Below are 16,656 nucleotides of genomic sequence, written 5' to 3'. Positions count from 1 at the left end.
GTCGGTCAGCTTCTCCCACGGTACGCGCATTCTAGACCGAGGCCCCGTGCATGTCGGTGTAGCGCTGAATGTTAGCTGATAGACGCTATTAATCTCACTGTTTGCCGAAGTAGTTTACTGTCAATATTCTCTGCTTAAGAAGCTTCCTTGCCCTGTTTTGCACTCAATCTGCTTCGCTGAGATGGCATGCCAAGGCCGATTAGTTGCTAAAATATCCTGCCATATATTTATTGTGACATAGATTGCCATGGTCTAGTAGCCAATCTGTTAGGTGAAATAGCTCTACACCATTTTATACTCGATCTTTGTTGCTGCGATGGCCTTCGATAGTTCGATGGCTGTGTGCTCGGCCTCATTGACTGCTGAAACAGCCTGCCATAATTTGGCACTCAAATCTGTTTGCTGAATTAGCTTTACATATATTTCGTTACTTAGATCTGCTCGTCCAAATATCTTGCCATAGCTTTAGACATCGACCTAGGTATTTTTTTCTGGACTTCATAAAAAAGCATATATGTTTTTCCTGTAATATCTAGTAGAAGAACTAATTTGTATGTCTAACAGATGGACAGGACTTGGTTAACTTCTGCTCGAAGATTCTCCGCTGCATATGTCGAGGGGGTTGAAAACTTCATGAACTTTATCAGAGCTGAGTACGGTGGTCCGAAATCAGATGTGCTCTGCCCGTGTAGCAATTGTATGAATTCAGTTACAAGACCCCAGTCAACTGTGCAAAATCATCTACGCTTGTATGGATGTCGGTCACATATACTAGGTGGGTTCATCATGGTGAAGCTGTGAACGTCAATGTTATTGACTACGTGGAAGCAACAGATCACCATCTTGATCTGCCTGATGCTCAGGTGGAAGAGGAGGAGGAGGCGGTGGTGGTGGAGCCAGTGAGTTTGACCAACATTGAAACAATGCTACGAAATGCTCGTGCATTCCGTGAACTTTCACCTGCAGAAGAAAAACGGTGGGCCTGCATGTTGGAACAATGCAACGTTGCTGTCACCCCAGGAAATAAGCTGTCAATATTCTCATCTATGGTCACCTTTCTTCAGGTGAAGACATCTGAGCGGATGACGAACAAATCATTCGATGCAATGTTGGCTGCTTTCCGTGAGTCTTTCGGAGATGCGTCTGAGCTGCCACACACCTATAGTAAAATGAAGAATTTCCTTCGTGCAGTTGGAATTGGATATGATATGATCCATGCTTGTAAGAATAATTGTGTTCTGTTCCGGAAGGATTATGCCAACTTAAGTGAATGCCCAAAATGCAAATCATCAAGATGGAAAGATGGCGATGCTGTGAAGAGGATTCCTCATAATGTTCTGAGACATTTTCCAATTACACTAAGATTGCAGAGGTTGTTTCATGATGCTGAAACAAGAGAGGATGTAGTGTGGCATTCTAGGAACCAGGAGTACAGAGATCAGAATGTAATGAGCCATCCATCTCATGGTAGTGAGTGTAAAAGCTTCAATGATAAACACAAAGAGTTTGCCGCTGACCCGAGAAACATTAGACTTGGCTTAGCTTCAGATGGATTTAACCCATTTGGCCACCAGAGCGCCACATATAGCATGTGGCCAGTGCTTGTTATCCCTTACAACATGCCTCCAAATGTCTGCACCAAAGAATCAAACTACATGATGGCCTTGCTCATCCCAGGTCCAAAAAGTCCTGAAAAGGATTTTGATTTGTTCATGGAGCCTCTTGTGGAGGAACTTCAACAGCTATGGAAGGGTGTTCTCACTCGAGACCTATATAGCAGCCCACCAGCTGATTTCTTTCTGCGTGCTGTTATAATTTGGTGCATCCATGATTATCTAGCTTTGGGCACTATGTCAGGGCGAACGACACATGGTTACAATGCATGTGTTCGCTGTGACAGGAATCCGCTGTCATACGCAATACTTAGCAAGATCCGTTACATTGGACACCGACGTTTCCTTGCCAAGGACAAGCCGCTTCCTAGAAAATATCGAAGACATGTGTTCAATGCAAAGCATGAAAACCATGATGCGCCAAAGAGGATCACCGCCGATGAGTTGCAAGTGGAATTAGAGAAGGTCAGGCATATTACACCAGAAAACCATCCTGATAATGGTAGCAGGAAAAGGAAGCTTGGCAGGGCAGAAGAGAGATTATTGTTTACCCGCAGGTCCACTTTGTGGGACTTGGAGTATTGGAAAGATTTGGATCTGCGGCATAATCTTGATGTGATGCACATCGAGAAAAATATATGTGACAACATTATCGGCACACTTCTTAATATTGAAGGCAAGACGAAAGATACCTTAAAATCTAGGATTGATTTGACACACCTGGGTATCAGACAGGATTTGCAGGTGCAAGATGAAGGTAAACCACGGGATATGGCACCAGCTGTGTACGTCTTGGACAAGGTAAAAAGAAAAGAATTCTGCGAGGTCCTGCCACGTGTGAGATTCCCACATGGATTTGCTTCCAACCCTGAAAGGAGAGTCAGTGCAGATGGAAACAAGGTACAAGGGTTGAAAACTCATGACTGCCACGTCCTACTTCAAAGGGTTTTACTTGTTATCCTTAGAGGATTGGGCCGCCCTGACTTATACAGAGAAGTTGCAGAGTTGGGAAAATTCTTTAGGGAACTCTTCAGTAGGAATATCAGGATAGATGCTTTGGAGCGTCTTAGAGACAAGATACCAACTATCCTATGCGACCTTGAGAAGATATATCCTCCAGCCTTCTTTGATGTGATGGTGCATTTGGCTGTTCATCTACATGATGAGGCACTACTTAGAGGTCCAGTACAGTATGGCTGGATGTACCCTATTGAAAGGCGGCTAGGCACTTTCAAGGGCTATGTTAGGAACAGAGCTAGACCCGAGGGTTCCATTGCAGAGGCCTACATTGCTACAGAAGCATTGACATTCTGCTCAAAATACATTGAAATAGCTGATCAGCTTAGCAAAGAGGTGGGTGAAGACAATATCGGGCTCAATGTTTTCGATTATTCTGTTCGAGTTACAGGGAAGAGTCGACAAGAGGACAAACCTAAAGATTTGGACAAAATGGTTTGGTATGTGTTGAATAACTGTCCTGAGATACTACCTTATATCAAGTAAGTGCAATACTGCAGCTTATACATCGTAATCTATCAAACTTGCAGCACATTCTTATATATTTAGATGTTTGACGCGATCACTATGTTGTGCAGCATCTACAAAGAGGAGTTACTGCCGCAAAATCCAAGAAACATTGACAAACTGGTTATGGCAGGATTTGTGAAATGGTTCAAGAACCATGTAAGCTTTTGAAGTGCACTGTCAGTTTTTTTAATATATTGAGTACATAAGATGATCAGCTTGTCTATTTTCTAACCATAGGTTAAGAAGATGCGGGAGGATGGGCAGGCAGTTGATGATGCCCTTTACTCACTAGCAATGGGTCCTGATACTCGGGTAAGACATTATGAATCTTGCATTGTTGGAGATGTGCGCTACAACACCCTTGCACGAGACGAAGGCAGGAAGACACAAAACAATGCCATCATGAGCACGGATACGTATGACAAAGAGACAACTGAAATGTATGCTAACATAGCAGACATTGTTCAGTTGCAGTATATCTCCAGTTTCGAGGATCATCGGTGTGTGGTTCTGTTGTGCTGTTGTTGGTATAACCTATTTTCCAGGATCGCAAAACCCAGAGCTGATGATTATTTCAAATCCATCAATGTCAAGGCGACGTACTAGACTGTAACATCCCAAATTTCCAATTTGGAATGTTATACATTAGATCATCATGCATATCATATTTTATTTTGCATTTTGGTGGATCCTAAAAATTCTACGCAACTCAATGACCCACGAAGAGAGTTGAGGATTTCGTTATTTTCATATTTGAGTTTTCTCAAATTTTGAGAATAGGATCATTTGATTTTATTTATTTTATCGTCAATTATTTCTATTACAAAAATATGAGAGAGGGAATAAAATGACTTTTCCAAAATAAAGAAATATTGAGGATTTAATAAAAAAATCAAATAAGATTTTATTTCGAAGTTTTCCGGTGTTTTATTTGAATTTAGGAAAAAAGTGCGTTTTTCAAAATTGCATTTAGGGCCCAAATAAATGTTCACTTTGTGCGGCTTGATTTTAGAAGCCCGTGAAAATTTATTTCGGAATTTTTGGAGTCCGTTTAGTATTTCTTTTTATTTTTCTTCCGAGCGGAATAATTAAAAAAAAGAACCGACTTCGGGCCGTACCCGAGCAGGACACCGCCCGGGGGCAGCCTTTAAATAGCGCCGCCCCAGCCCATCAGCCCCGCCTCGATCCGCGCATGCCGCCGGAGCTACCGCCGCCGCCGACGACGATCCCACCGCCCGAGGTTCGTCGCGCCTCGTTTTCCATGCCAAAAAAAGAAAAAAAGAGAAAAAAACAAAATATTTGGCGTTCGTCGTTATTCTTTTCTCGGATTAAATCCATGATTTTTCTGATCGCGATTCCTTGTCCGATTTTTGTTTTAGTATAACTTTTCGCTCGTTTATCGGAATCAGGCGATTCAAGCGCCTAGGGATTCGTCTCGAAACCCTCTTTCCGTTTAACCAACTTAAACAAGTTTTTGCTACTGTAAAATTTGCCCTAGATCCAGATTACTAGAATGAAGTTGTTTTCTTTCGCCGTTTGACTTTCTTTGCTTCGTTCGATTTGATTCTTTTTGCCAACCGTAGTTCTTAAGTTGAACCTTCTGGTTAGATCTCTTATTTGAGTTTTACCTGTACATTAGATGAGTACTTATTGTATGCTTGTTTGTTTGTCTGTGATAGAGTACCCGGAGTGCGCCGCCTGTTACTTCGAATCGTTAGGTTTCGCGGATCATCAGCAAGGCAAGTAACACTTTGATCATACCTTTTCTACTACCCAGTTTTATTGCATTAGATCAATCCTCACACATTGCATGATTAGGATCTAATTAAATTGTGGGATGGGAAGTAGATGAGGTAGTACCTATTACCTGTTATTATCAAACCTTTGGGAGTTACTTCTACGTTTGCTTATTATGCCATGCTATGCTAGTAGACGTGGATTGGGTGAGTGATATCCATGACAGATGTGAGATTTGTTAATTAATGGTTTATCTAAGGTGGCAACTTAAACACACATCTGGGTGGATTGAGGCACCCGGGTATTCCAGGACTTGCCTGTTTTCTTTTGGATCGCCACCCAGGCTCAAAGGGATCATGAGACTGTTCATACTAGAAACTTCCGCGTGCAGCCACAAGCTATTATGGGCTCTAGCATAGTTGACTAAGTCGTGCGAACTCTTACAGTGGTAGACTAGCAGATGTAGGGGATGTAGGTGGTACGGTCTACCCATCGTAAGGTGCTAGCGCTTCTGAAAGACTATGTCTCGGTCATCCGTCTTCTCAAACACCATGTAGTGCGAGAAACCAAACGGAGGCGATCGAGTCTTGTGGGGAAAAGTGCGCAAACATCTGCAGAGTGTAATAAACTAATCACGGTTAGCCGTGTCCCCGGTTATGGACATCTTGAGTATCTAGTACTTGGATTTTCATGTGAATCTCAACATGTTACTCTAAATTAATTTTGTTGGGTTATGTTTAATGATGATGCTTAATTGGGATTGAGGATGCTGTCAACCATTCTCAATGTTTAACAACCACCATGATAGTAATTAAATTTTATTCCTTTGAAGTAGGGGAAAATTGGCTTTACGCAAAACTGTAACCATAGAGCTTTCCACCAGCCAAATATGCATATAGTATAGCTGTTTCATTCCATTACTCTCTATGTGTTACCTTGCCAGCATATTCCATGTGCTGACCCGTTTCGGGCTACAACGTTAATGTTGCAGACTTTTCAGACGACGATTAAGGAGTTTTTAGGTCGTGGTCCTATACTCAGTGATGCCATTGGAGTTGATGGACTCACTTATCTTCCAAGCCTTCCGCTATTATCGTTATTAGATGGCCTTAAGCCATACTTATTGTAATAAGTTCTCTTTTGAGACACTCGATGTAATAAGTGTGTGATTGCTACTCTGCTATAAATCCTCCGAGTATTGTGTGGTGTCAGCATTACTGATCCAGGGATGACACAGGAGCACAGAGATCAGACTGTTTGAGGTCTGGTCGCTACAGAGATGGTATCAGAGCACACGCTGACTGTAGGACACGACCACTAAGCACAAGACCTAGATCACTTTTCACTCTCTTCTCTTCTGACCTCTCATCTTTTCTACTCTTTAGGATGGCGGATGCAAGGAACAAGTTCACACAACCGGATGAAGATACACCCTTTGGACGGCACTTGAAGGAAGTCACTAGATACCTGAACATAGGAGTACCAAGCTTCACCGGAACCTACAACGCCACTTTACCTGAAGAAGAGCGCTGGATGATTCAAGTTCAAGTTCCAGGAAGGACGTTCATACCAGTCACTGAGCCCATAGAGTTTTCTTTTGATGCACCAACTTGGAGTCTAGGAAAGAGCATGGCAGCTCACATCGCCATGGGACGCATTGGAGAAGTCTACCGCAAGGATCTCAAGGATACTATCTACCAGATTTGTGGGCACCGAGATGAACACTGGGAGATGATCAGCACCAGGAAGGATAGATCAATTGCAGCTTTTATCCAGGAGCTAAACCAGCACATTCGACGACAGGAGAACCAGATGTGCGCCGACATGATAGATCTGAAGAAGGCTAAGACTAGAATCAAGGAACTGGAGGAAGAACTCAAGGATACACGTGAAGATTATGAAGAAGAAATTGAAGTATTGGTGGAGAAGAATGACGACCTAATCAAGAAGATTGGAATATCTATGGGAAACCCTACTCCAGTAGATGAAGACGAAGAACCTCAGGAGATTAGCCCGGAAGACTACATCATCATCGACGGAACCGACTCGGAAGCAGATAGTAGCGATGATGACTATGTTGATGAAGCCGGAGCAGATATTATGGAGTCAACGACCGTAGAATATTTCTAGTAGACCAACTCATTAGTAGTAGTAGTCCACCATGTAAATATAGTAGTCCGAGCACTTTTGCGATAGTTAGATCGATTGTATGCCCTTGTTTGATTGATTGAAGTGAATTGTTTGTTTTGCCTCATGTGCATATGGGTAGTGTTTTCTCTTTAGACCCCCTCTATTCTTATATCTCATCTTTTCTAAACCCTCAGATGCCTCCGAGACGTGACCCCGGATTTGCCTTTCCACCGGAGCTCACCCAGTTGATCCAGCAGCAGAACACATTGATGCAGTTGCTAGTCCAGAATCAGAATCAGGGGAACAACAACAACAACCCACCACCACCACCTGTTGACCACTTAGCCCGTTTTCTTAGGCTGAATCCGCCGGTGTTTTCCAGTAGCATCGAGCCAATAGTAGCAGATGATTGGCTCCGCAAGACAGCTAGGGAGTTGACCACAGCAGGATGCACAGATGCGGAGAAGGTGAAGTTTGCCGCACATCAGTTAGAAGGACCCGCAGCATCATGGTGGGAGAATTTCACATCCACTTTCCCTGTAGACACTATCACATGGGACTAGTTTCAGCAGGCTTTTCGTACTGCCCATGTTTCAGCAGGAGCTATGGCCATGAAGAAGCGTGGGTTTCGCAACTTGCGCCAAGGAGGAAGGGCAGTTGGCCAGTATGTGGAGGAATTTAGTAAGCTAGCACGTTATGCCCCAGATGACGTCGCTACGGATGCAGCTAAGCAGGAGAAGTTTCTGGAAGGACTGAATGATGAGTTGAGCATGCAATTGAGGGTAGCCACCTTCAACAACTACCAGGAGTTGGTAGATCGTGCTCTTATGATTGAAGGGAAGCAGCAGCAAATTGAGAACCGCAAGAGGAAGTATGGACAAGGAAAGTACAATTCAGGAGCTCAGTAGAAGCCACGTTTTACCCCTAGACCGGGAGGACATTTTCAGCATACCCATGGAGTAGGTATCCCGCACAATCACAATGGCACCAAGAATGGTAATGGCAATGGAGGAAGCAACGGCCAAAACCGCACCAACCCCTCAACCCCAGCCAAGAAGGACTTGATCCAAGTCACTTGCTTTAAGTGTTCGAAGACAGGACATTATGCAAATGAATGTCCTGAATTGCAAAATGGAAATAGCAATGGAAGTTCTGGGAAGAAGCCGAACCCTTTTAACAGGGGACAGGTGAACCACGTTAGCGTGGAGCAGGTTGAAGCTCAGCCCGATGCAGTAATAGGTAAGTTTTGGTTAAGTCATTTACTGCACTCGTTCTTTTTGATACTGGTGCATCGCATTCATACATCTCAAGGGGATTTGTGGATAAGTATAACCTACCAACCCAAGCCCTTAGGTCACCCATGTTAGTAACCTCGCCCGGAGCAGAGTATGTGGATAGTCTATGGTGTGATCGGTTACCATTAAGGATTGGTAACTATGTTTTTCCCTCAGACCTAATAGTATTGGAATCCCAAGGATTGGATGTGATATTAGGCATGGATTGGTTATCAAAGTATGAAGGGAATATTGAATGTGCTAGTAAGTCAATTTTGCTTACCACACCAGAAGGGAGAAGGATCAAGTATGTATCCCAACATGTGCCAAAGAGGACTCGAGTAAATTGCCTAACAGGAGTTGTGCAGGAGGAAGCACCAGTGGTAAGGGATTTTCCTGATGTATTTCCAGAAGAGTTGCCAGGCATGCCACCGGATAGAGATATTGAGTTTTTGATTGAGCTATTGCCAGGCACAGGGCCAATATCAAAGAGACCATATAGGATGCCAGCAAAGGATTTGTTGGAAATTAAGAAGCAGATTAAGGAGTTACTGGATAAGGGATATATCCACCCAAGTTCTTCGCCTTGGGGATCGCCAGTACTTCTAGTGGAGAAGAAGGATGGATCGTTAAGGATGGTTGTTGATTATCGAGGATTGAATGAAGTAACGATCAAGAACAAGTACCCACTACCAATGATCAATGATCTGTTTGATTGATTGCAAGGAGCTAAGGTATTTTCCAAGATCGATCTGCGATCAGGATACCACCAGTTGAAGATTCGAGAACAGGATATTCCTAAGACAGCTTTTACCACCAGATATGGGCTGTACGAGTATACCGTTATGTCATTTGGTCTGACTAACGCACCTGCCTATTTTATGAACATGATGAACAAAGTGTTTATGGAGTTTTTGGATAAGTTCGTAGTAGTGTTCATTGATGATATCCTGGTTTATTCGAAGAATGAAAAGGAACATAAGGAGCATTTGCGTTTGGTACTTAGAAAGCTTAGAGAACATCAATTATATGCCAAGTTCAGCAAATGTGAGTTTTGGTTGAAGGAAGTAGGATTCCTCGGACATGTTATATCTGGAGAAGGTATAGCAGTAGATTCCGCTAAAGTTGAAACCATGACCAAGTGGGAAGCCCCAACAACAGTTGGAGAGATCCGGAGTTTTCTTGGACTCGCAGGATACTACCAGAGATTTATTGAGAATTTCTCAAAGATTGCGAAGCCTATGACTGAGTTGTTGAAGAAAGATACCAAGTTCATATGGACAAAGGAATGTGAGGCTAGTTTCCAGGAATTGAAGAAATGCTTGGTTACCTCACCAGTGTTGATTTTGCCAAACCAGACCAAAGATTATGAGGTGTATTGCGACGCTTCACGTCGAGGACTTGGAGCAGTGCTTATGCAGGAAAGGAGAGTTGTTTCATATGCCTCAAGACAACTGAAGCCTCATGAGTTGAATTATGCTACGCATGATTCGGAGTTAGCAGCCATAGTGCATGCATTGAAAACATGGAGACATTTCCTCATTGGAAATCATTGTGAGGTGCACACGGATCATAAGAGTTTGAAGTACATTTTCACACAGAAGGAGTTGAATCTCAGACAAAGGAGATGGTTGGAGCTTATCAAGGATTATGATATGAAATTGCATTATCATCCTGGAAAGGCTAATGTAGTAGCAGACGCATTAAGCCGCAAGAGCCATGTCAATACGTTAATGACGGGAGAAATACCAAGGGAGTTAGCCGAAAATCTTCGTGAACTATGTTTGGAAATAGTTCCGAGAGGCTATGTAGCAGCATTGGAGATTCAGTCAACCTTGATGGATAAAATCAGGGAAGCTCAGAAAGCTGACAAAGAGATTGCCGCTATAAAGGAGAAACTTAGCAAAGGAAAAGCTAAAGGATTTCGTGAGGATGAGCACGACACCCTATGGTTTGAAGACCGCGTTTACGTGCCCAATGACCCGGAGATCAGGAAGTTGATTTTGCAAGAGGCACATGACTCACCGTATTCAATTCACCCAGGAAATACCAAGATGTACTTGGATTTGAAGGATATTTTCTGGTGGACCGGAATGAAGAAGGATATTGCGGAGTATGTAGCAGTTTGTGATGTATGTCAGAGAGTAAAGGCAGAGCATCAGAAGCCAGCAGGATTGTTACAACCATTGCCGATACCCGAATGGAAGTGGGATAAGCTAGGCATGGATTTTATCACGGGATTGCCCAGGACTCGTTCATGCTATGACTCAATTTGGGTTGTAGTCGATCGATTGACAAAAGTAGCTCATTTCATCCCAGTAAAGACCACTTATACCAGTGCTAAGTTGGCAAAGATATACATGACCAGGATCGTATGTCTGCATGGAGTTCCAAGGAGTATCGTATCAGATAGAGGAACCCAGTTTAACTCAAAGTTCTGGAAGCAGTTGCACGAAACTTTGGGTACCAGGCTAGAATTTAGTACAACTTTTCATCAACAGATAGATGGACAGACCGAGAGAGTCAATCAGATTTTGGAGGATATGCTGAGAGCTTGTGCGCCAGATTACGGATCTAGTTGGGACGATAATTTTCCATATGCAGAGTTCTCTTACAACAACAGTTATCAAACCAGTTTAAAGATGGCCCCTTTCGAAGCATTGTACGGAAGGAGGTGTAGGACACCGTTGTCATGGGACGAAGTTGGAGACTGCCAGTTGTTTGGTCCTGACTTGATTAAAGAGTCTGAACAGAAGGTGAAGTTGATTCGCGATAGGCTCAAGGTAGCTCAGTCCAGACGGAAGAGTTATGCAGATTCTAAATGCAAGGAGACAGTTTACGAAGTCGAAGATAGAGCTTATCTTCGAGTATCTCCACTTCGTGGAACAAAGCGTTTTGGAGTTAAAGAGAAGTTAGCGCCACGATTTGTAGGACCATACCGAGTTTTGGAGCATATGGGAGAAGTGGCCTACAAGTTGGAATTGCCCGAAGGATTGTTAGGAGTTCATGATGTGTTCCACGTTTCTCAATTAAAGAAATGTCACGCGGAGATGGCTGACATACCGTTGAGAGATACAATGCCTTTGGAAACTATTCAGTTGGATAAGATTTGACCTACGAGGAGAAACCAGTCAAGATTCTCGAGTTTGCCAACCGAGTTACTCACAGCAAGGTTATTAAGTTTTGCAAAGTTCAGTGGAGCCACCACACGGAGGATGAAGCCACCTAGGAACGAGAGGAAGATTTGCTCAAAGACCACCCTCACCTATTTTCTAGCCAACCCGAATCTCGAGGGCGAGATTCATCTTAAGGGGGGTAGGTTTGTAACATCCCAAATTTCCAATTTGTAATGTTATACATTAGATCATCATGCATATCATATTTTATTTTGCATTTTGGTGGATCCTAGAAATTCTACGCAACTCAATGACCCACGGAGAGAGTTGGGGATTTCGATATTTTCATATTTGAGTTTTCTCAAATTTTGAGAATAGGATCATTTGATTTTATTTATTTTATCGTCAATTATTTCTATTACAAAAATATGAGAGAGGGAATAAAATGACTTTCCCAAAATAAAGAAATATTGAGGATTTAATAAAAAAATCAAATAAGATTTTATTTCGGAGTTTTGCGGTGTTTTATTTGAATTTAGGAAAAAAGTGCGTTTTCAAAATTGCATTTAGGGCCCAAATAAATGTTTACCTTGTGCGGCTTGATTTTAGAAGCCCGTGAAAATTTATTTCGGAATTTTTGGAGTCCGTTTAGTATTTCTTTTTATTTTTCTTCCGAGCGGAATAATTAAAAAAACGAACCGACTTCGGGCCGTACCCGAGCGGGACACTGCCCGGGAACAGCCTTTAAATAGCGCCGCCCCGAGCCGCCCCAGACCATCATCCCTGCCTCGATCCGCGCGCGCCGCCGGAGCCGCCGCCGCCGCCGCCGATCCCGCCGCCCGAGGTTCGTCGCGCCTCGTTTTCCGTGCCAAAAAAGAAAAAAAGAGAGAAAAAAAACAAAATGTTCGGCGTTTGTCGTTTTTCTTTTCTCGGATTAAATCCACGATTTTTCTGATCGTGATTCCTGATCCGATTTTCGTTTTAGTATAACTTTTCGCTCGTTTATCGGAATCAGGCGATTCAAGCGCCTAGGGATTCGTCTCAAAACCCTCTATCCGTTTAACCAACTTAAACAAGTTTTTTCTACTGTAAAATATGCCCTAGATCCAGATTACTAGAATGAAGTTGTTTTCTTTCGCCGTTTGACTTTCGTTGCTTCGTTCGATTTGATTCTTTTTGCCAACCGGAGTTCTTAAGTTGAACCTTCTGGTTAGATCTCTTATTTGAGTTTTACCTGTGCATTAGATGAGTACTTATTGTATGCTTGTTTGTTTGTCTGCGATAGAGTACCCGGAGTGCGCCGCCTGTTACTTCGAATCGTTAGGTTTTGCGGATCATCAGCAAGGCAAGTAACACTTTGATCATACCTTTTCTACTACCCAGTTTTATTGCATTAGATCAATCCTCACACATTGCATGATTAGGATCTAATTAAATTGTGGGATGGGAAGTAGATGAGGTAGTACCTATTACCTGTTATTATCAAACCTTTGGGAGTTACTTCTACGTTTGCTTATTATGCCATGCTATGCTAGTAGACGTGGATTGGGTGAGTGATATCCATGACATATGTGAGATTTGTTAATTAATGGTTTATCTAAGGTGGTAACTTAAACACACATCTGGGTGGATTGAGGCACCTGGGTATTCCAGGACCTGCCTGTTTTCTTTTGGACCGCCACCCAGGCTCAAAGGGATCATGAGACTATTCATACTAGAAACTTCCATGTGCAGCCACAAGCTATTATGGGCTCTAGCATAGTTGACTAAGTCGTGCAAACTCTTATAGTGGTAGACTAGCAGATGTAGGGGATGTAGGTGGTATGGTCTACCCATCGTAAGGTGCTAGCGCTTCTGAAAGACTATGTCTCGGTCATCCATCTTCTCAAACACCATGTAGTGCGAGAAACCAAACGGAGGTGATCAAGTCTTGTGGGGAAAAGTGCGCAAACCTCTGCAGAGTGTAACAAACTAATCATGGTTAGCCGTGTCCCCGGTTATGGACATCTTGAGTATCTAGTACTTGGATTTTTATGTGAATCTCAACATGTTACTCTAAATTAATTTTGTTGGGTTATGTTTAATGATGATGCTTAATTGGGATTGAGGATGCTGTCAACCATTCTCAATGTTTAACAACCACCATGATAATAATTAAATTTTATTCCTTTGAAGTAGGGAAAAATTGACTTTACGCAAAACTGTAACCATAGAGCTTTCCACCAGCCAAATATACATATAGTATAGCTGTTTCATTCCATTACTCTCTATGTGTTACCTTGCCAGCATATTCCATGTGCTGACCTGTCGGAGTAAATAGCCATGGGTAGCCTAGCCGGCTTCCCCTGGCCCTTCTGAAAAAATTACAAAGCTCGTCCGGCTCAAGAATCCAAGACATGGGGCCGCCTTCCCCTTGCCGGCTGTTATCCAGGTCGGCTTTCGGGAGGCGGCCCGACTTTAGCCCTCATGAAGAAAGCCATGGGAAGGCCGGCTTCACGAAGCCGACCTCGAGAAGGCCGACTCCAAGAAGCCGGCTCCCATAAAGAGGTCAAGACCGTACCCTCGAAGTTTGCATCAACCTGACGGCGACGGGACGGGGCATGGCTACAGTGAAGCCTGCCGCCCCCGAATCCCGGAGCACGACTGGCACAGTGCGCCGTATAGGTGGCCATGACCCGTCCGGCGCGGCACTGTTGCCATGTCGACCCTGACGCCATCCACGACGGCCTGCCAGCGCAGCCCACGGGCGGCGGGTCCCATCGGGCAGAGAGACCCCGAAGGCGGCCATGCCTCCCCCAGTCGGCCCAAGAGAAAGCCGACTCCCCGCAGCCGGCTTGCCATCTTCATCGAAGGAGACGCCCCATTAAGGGGACGAGACACGGTGAGGCTACAGTAATCGCCCGCCAGGCGGCGGTACTGTGGCCACGCTTACCACGACCAAGCCCGCGTCATCTGAATAGGGCAACAGTAACCAGCCACCGACCAGGCCCTGGACGGTGGGGCCTGCCTGTCAACCAAGGAGCCGGCAGCCGGCGGGACCCACCAGTCGGCGGGCCCCAGCAGCCGGCGCAGAAGCCGGCGAGCGCAGTCACAGACAGCTGGGCCCCGCGCCCAGCCGGATTACCATTGTACCCCCGGGGGGTAGGCCTATATAAACCCCCTGGTGCACCCATGCAAAGGGTTGGACCCCCAACTAGTTTTAGACACCTTACGAGGAGAAGAAGCAAGCTAGCCGCGCCCTTCTTCCTCCTTCCACCAACACAGCTCAAGGAGCATTGTGTAGCTACTTATCCATCTAGTGATCATGCGGAGACCCCGCAGAGCAGAAGTAGGGGTGTTATCTCCACGGAGAGCCCCGAAGCTGGGTAAAGTTCGCCGGCGTGCATGTCTTCGCCTCATCCCGTTTCCAGGCACCGGCGACGTGTTATTGGCTCCCACAATGATAAGCCACCCGTTGGCATATGTCGCACCTACCACCCGACATTTGGCGTCCACCATGGGGCCAGGTGCACCGTCGTCCGGAGACCTGTTCTGGACGGGAACCCTCTTACTCCCTAGCGAGCGTAGCCAGCCCGGCACGCCCGATGGCGCTTGGCACGATGCGCTGCAAGGCATCACCAGCATCTGCGCGGCGAGCAGCCTCGCCGATCTCCTCAACGAAGCCCGCATCTCCGACGAGCTCGCCTCCGATGCGGGCACCGACCACCTCGCCAACCTCCTTGGCCAGCTCCATGTCTCCAGCGAGCCTGCTGCGGACCTGGAGTCGATTGGCTCCACCGACCCGATGCCTGTCGACTCCGACACGGCCTCCTTCGAGACCTTCCCCACCAACGTCACGATCTACAACGACCCGCTTCCTCGGACCGACGGCTGCGATACTGTCACCACCGAGGTGATGGTCATCGGCCACGGCGGCCCAGCCGACGAGAGCGCCCACGACGCCCCGCACGCGGCGGCCCACGACTTGTCCGTCGCCCTCCCGGCTGATGCCAAGGACGAAGCACTGGAGGCCCGCCGCCTCTCCCTCCTCACGGAGGGCCGAAGGCTGGCTTCCGTGAGACGCCTCACTGAGGCCTACCAGCGCGAAGCTGACCGCGCCGCCTTCGGCACGCCGGCCCCGGCTGGGCCAAGCCGGGCTGGTGCTGTCAAGCAACGTGGCGCCGTCATCGCCGACACGCTGGGAGTCGACCGACCGGTCTATGCCACTCCGCTCGAGAACCTGCGCGCCGCCCAGGCGGCCGTGGACGAATTGGACGGCTTGGAGGCTGAAGACCTCCCCCACATGACCCGGCGCATACATCAGCTGATTGACGCGGCCGCTCAGCGGCACGAAGCCAACGCCCGCGCGGGAAGCCCTCCCCCGCGCCGGATCACGGCGCGACGTCCCGGACGCCGACTACGAGTAACACCCGCGCGCGGCGCAAGAAAGAGCCGGCTTCCAGCCGAAGCCGGACCCGAATCTCCATCGAGCGAGACGCGGACGGCCGTCCCCGAGCCATGGAATGGCGGGGCGGCCCGCCTCCGCCTCGAGCTCGTGGAGAGAGATAACCCCACCCCGCCGCCAGTGGCGCATCCAACTCTCAGCGGCCGGCTAGGTCGCCATGAAGGAGTCGGCGAGAACGACGCCCGCCATCGGATCGACTGCCTAGCCAGATCCCTGGCGCTGGAAGAAGAAGACGATGTCGGCCCGCCCTGTTTCGGCCCCCGCATCCGCGACGAGCCCTTCCCCAAAGGGTTCTCGCTCCCAAGAGACACGCCCAAGTACAACGGCTCCGTGAAGCCGGAAGACTGGCTGATCGACTACTCCACGGCAGTCAGCATAGCCAACGGCAACCAGCGCGTTGCCGTGAAGTACGTGCCCCTCATGCTGCAAGGCACGACACGGACTTGGCTTAACAGCCTCAAGCCTCTCAGCATCAACAGCTGGGTAGATTTCACCGAAGCCTTCGTTCGCAACTTCACCAGCACCTACAAGCGGGCTCCCAAGCCCAGGCAGCTCTCCCTGTGCGTACAGGGCCCAGCCGAGTCCACTCGCGACTACCTCACGCGTTGGGCCGAGCTCCGCAATTCTTGCGAAGGGGTGCACGAGGTGCAAGCCATCGAATACTTCACTGTCGGGTGCCGAGAAGGCACCCTCCTCAAGCACAAGCTCCTCTGCGATGAGCCGACTACCCTTGACGAGCTTCTGAACATAGCCGACAAATACGCCACCGCCGACTCTTCGATGAAGACCAAGCTTCGGGTAGACGTGTCCGAGAA

This window comes from Triticum urartu, chromosome 5A (genome assembly GCF_056163025.1).
Source record: "Triticum urartu cultivar PI428250 chromosome 5A, HENAU_Tu73, whole genome shotgun sequence".
NCBI classification, from domain to species: Eukaryota; Viridiplantae; Streptophyta; class Magnoliopsida; order Poales; family Poaceae; genus Triticum; species Triticum urartu.
The sequence above is the reverse complement of the archived record's forward strand: the minus strand, read 5'-3'. Positions refer to the sequence as shown.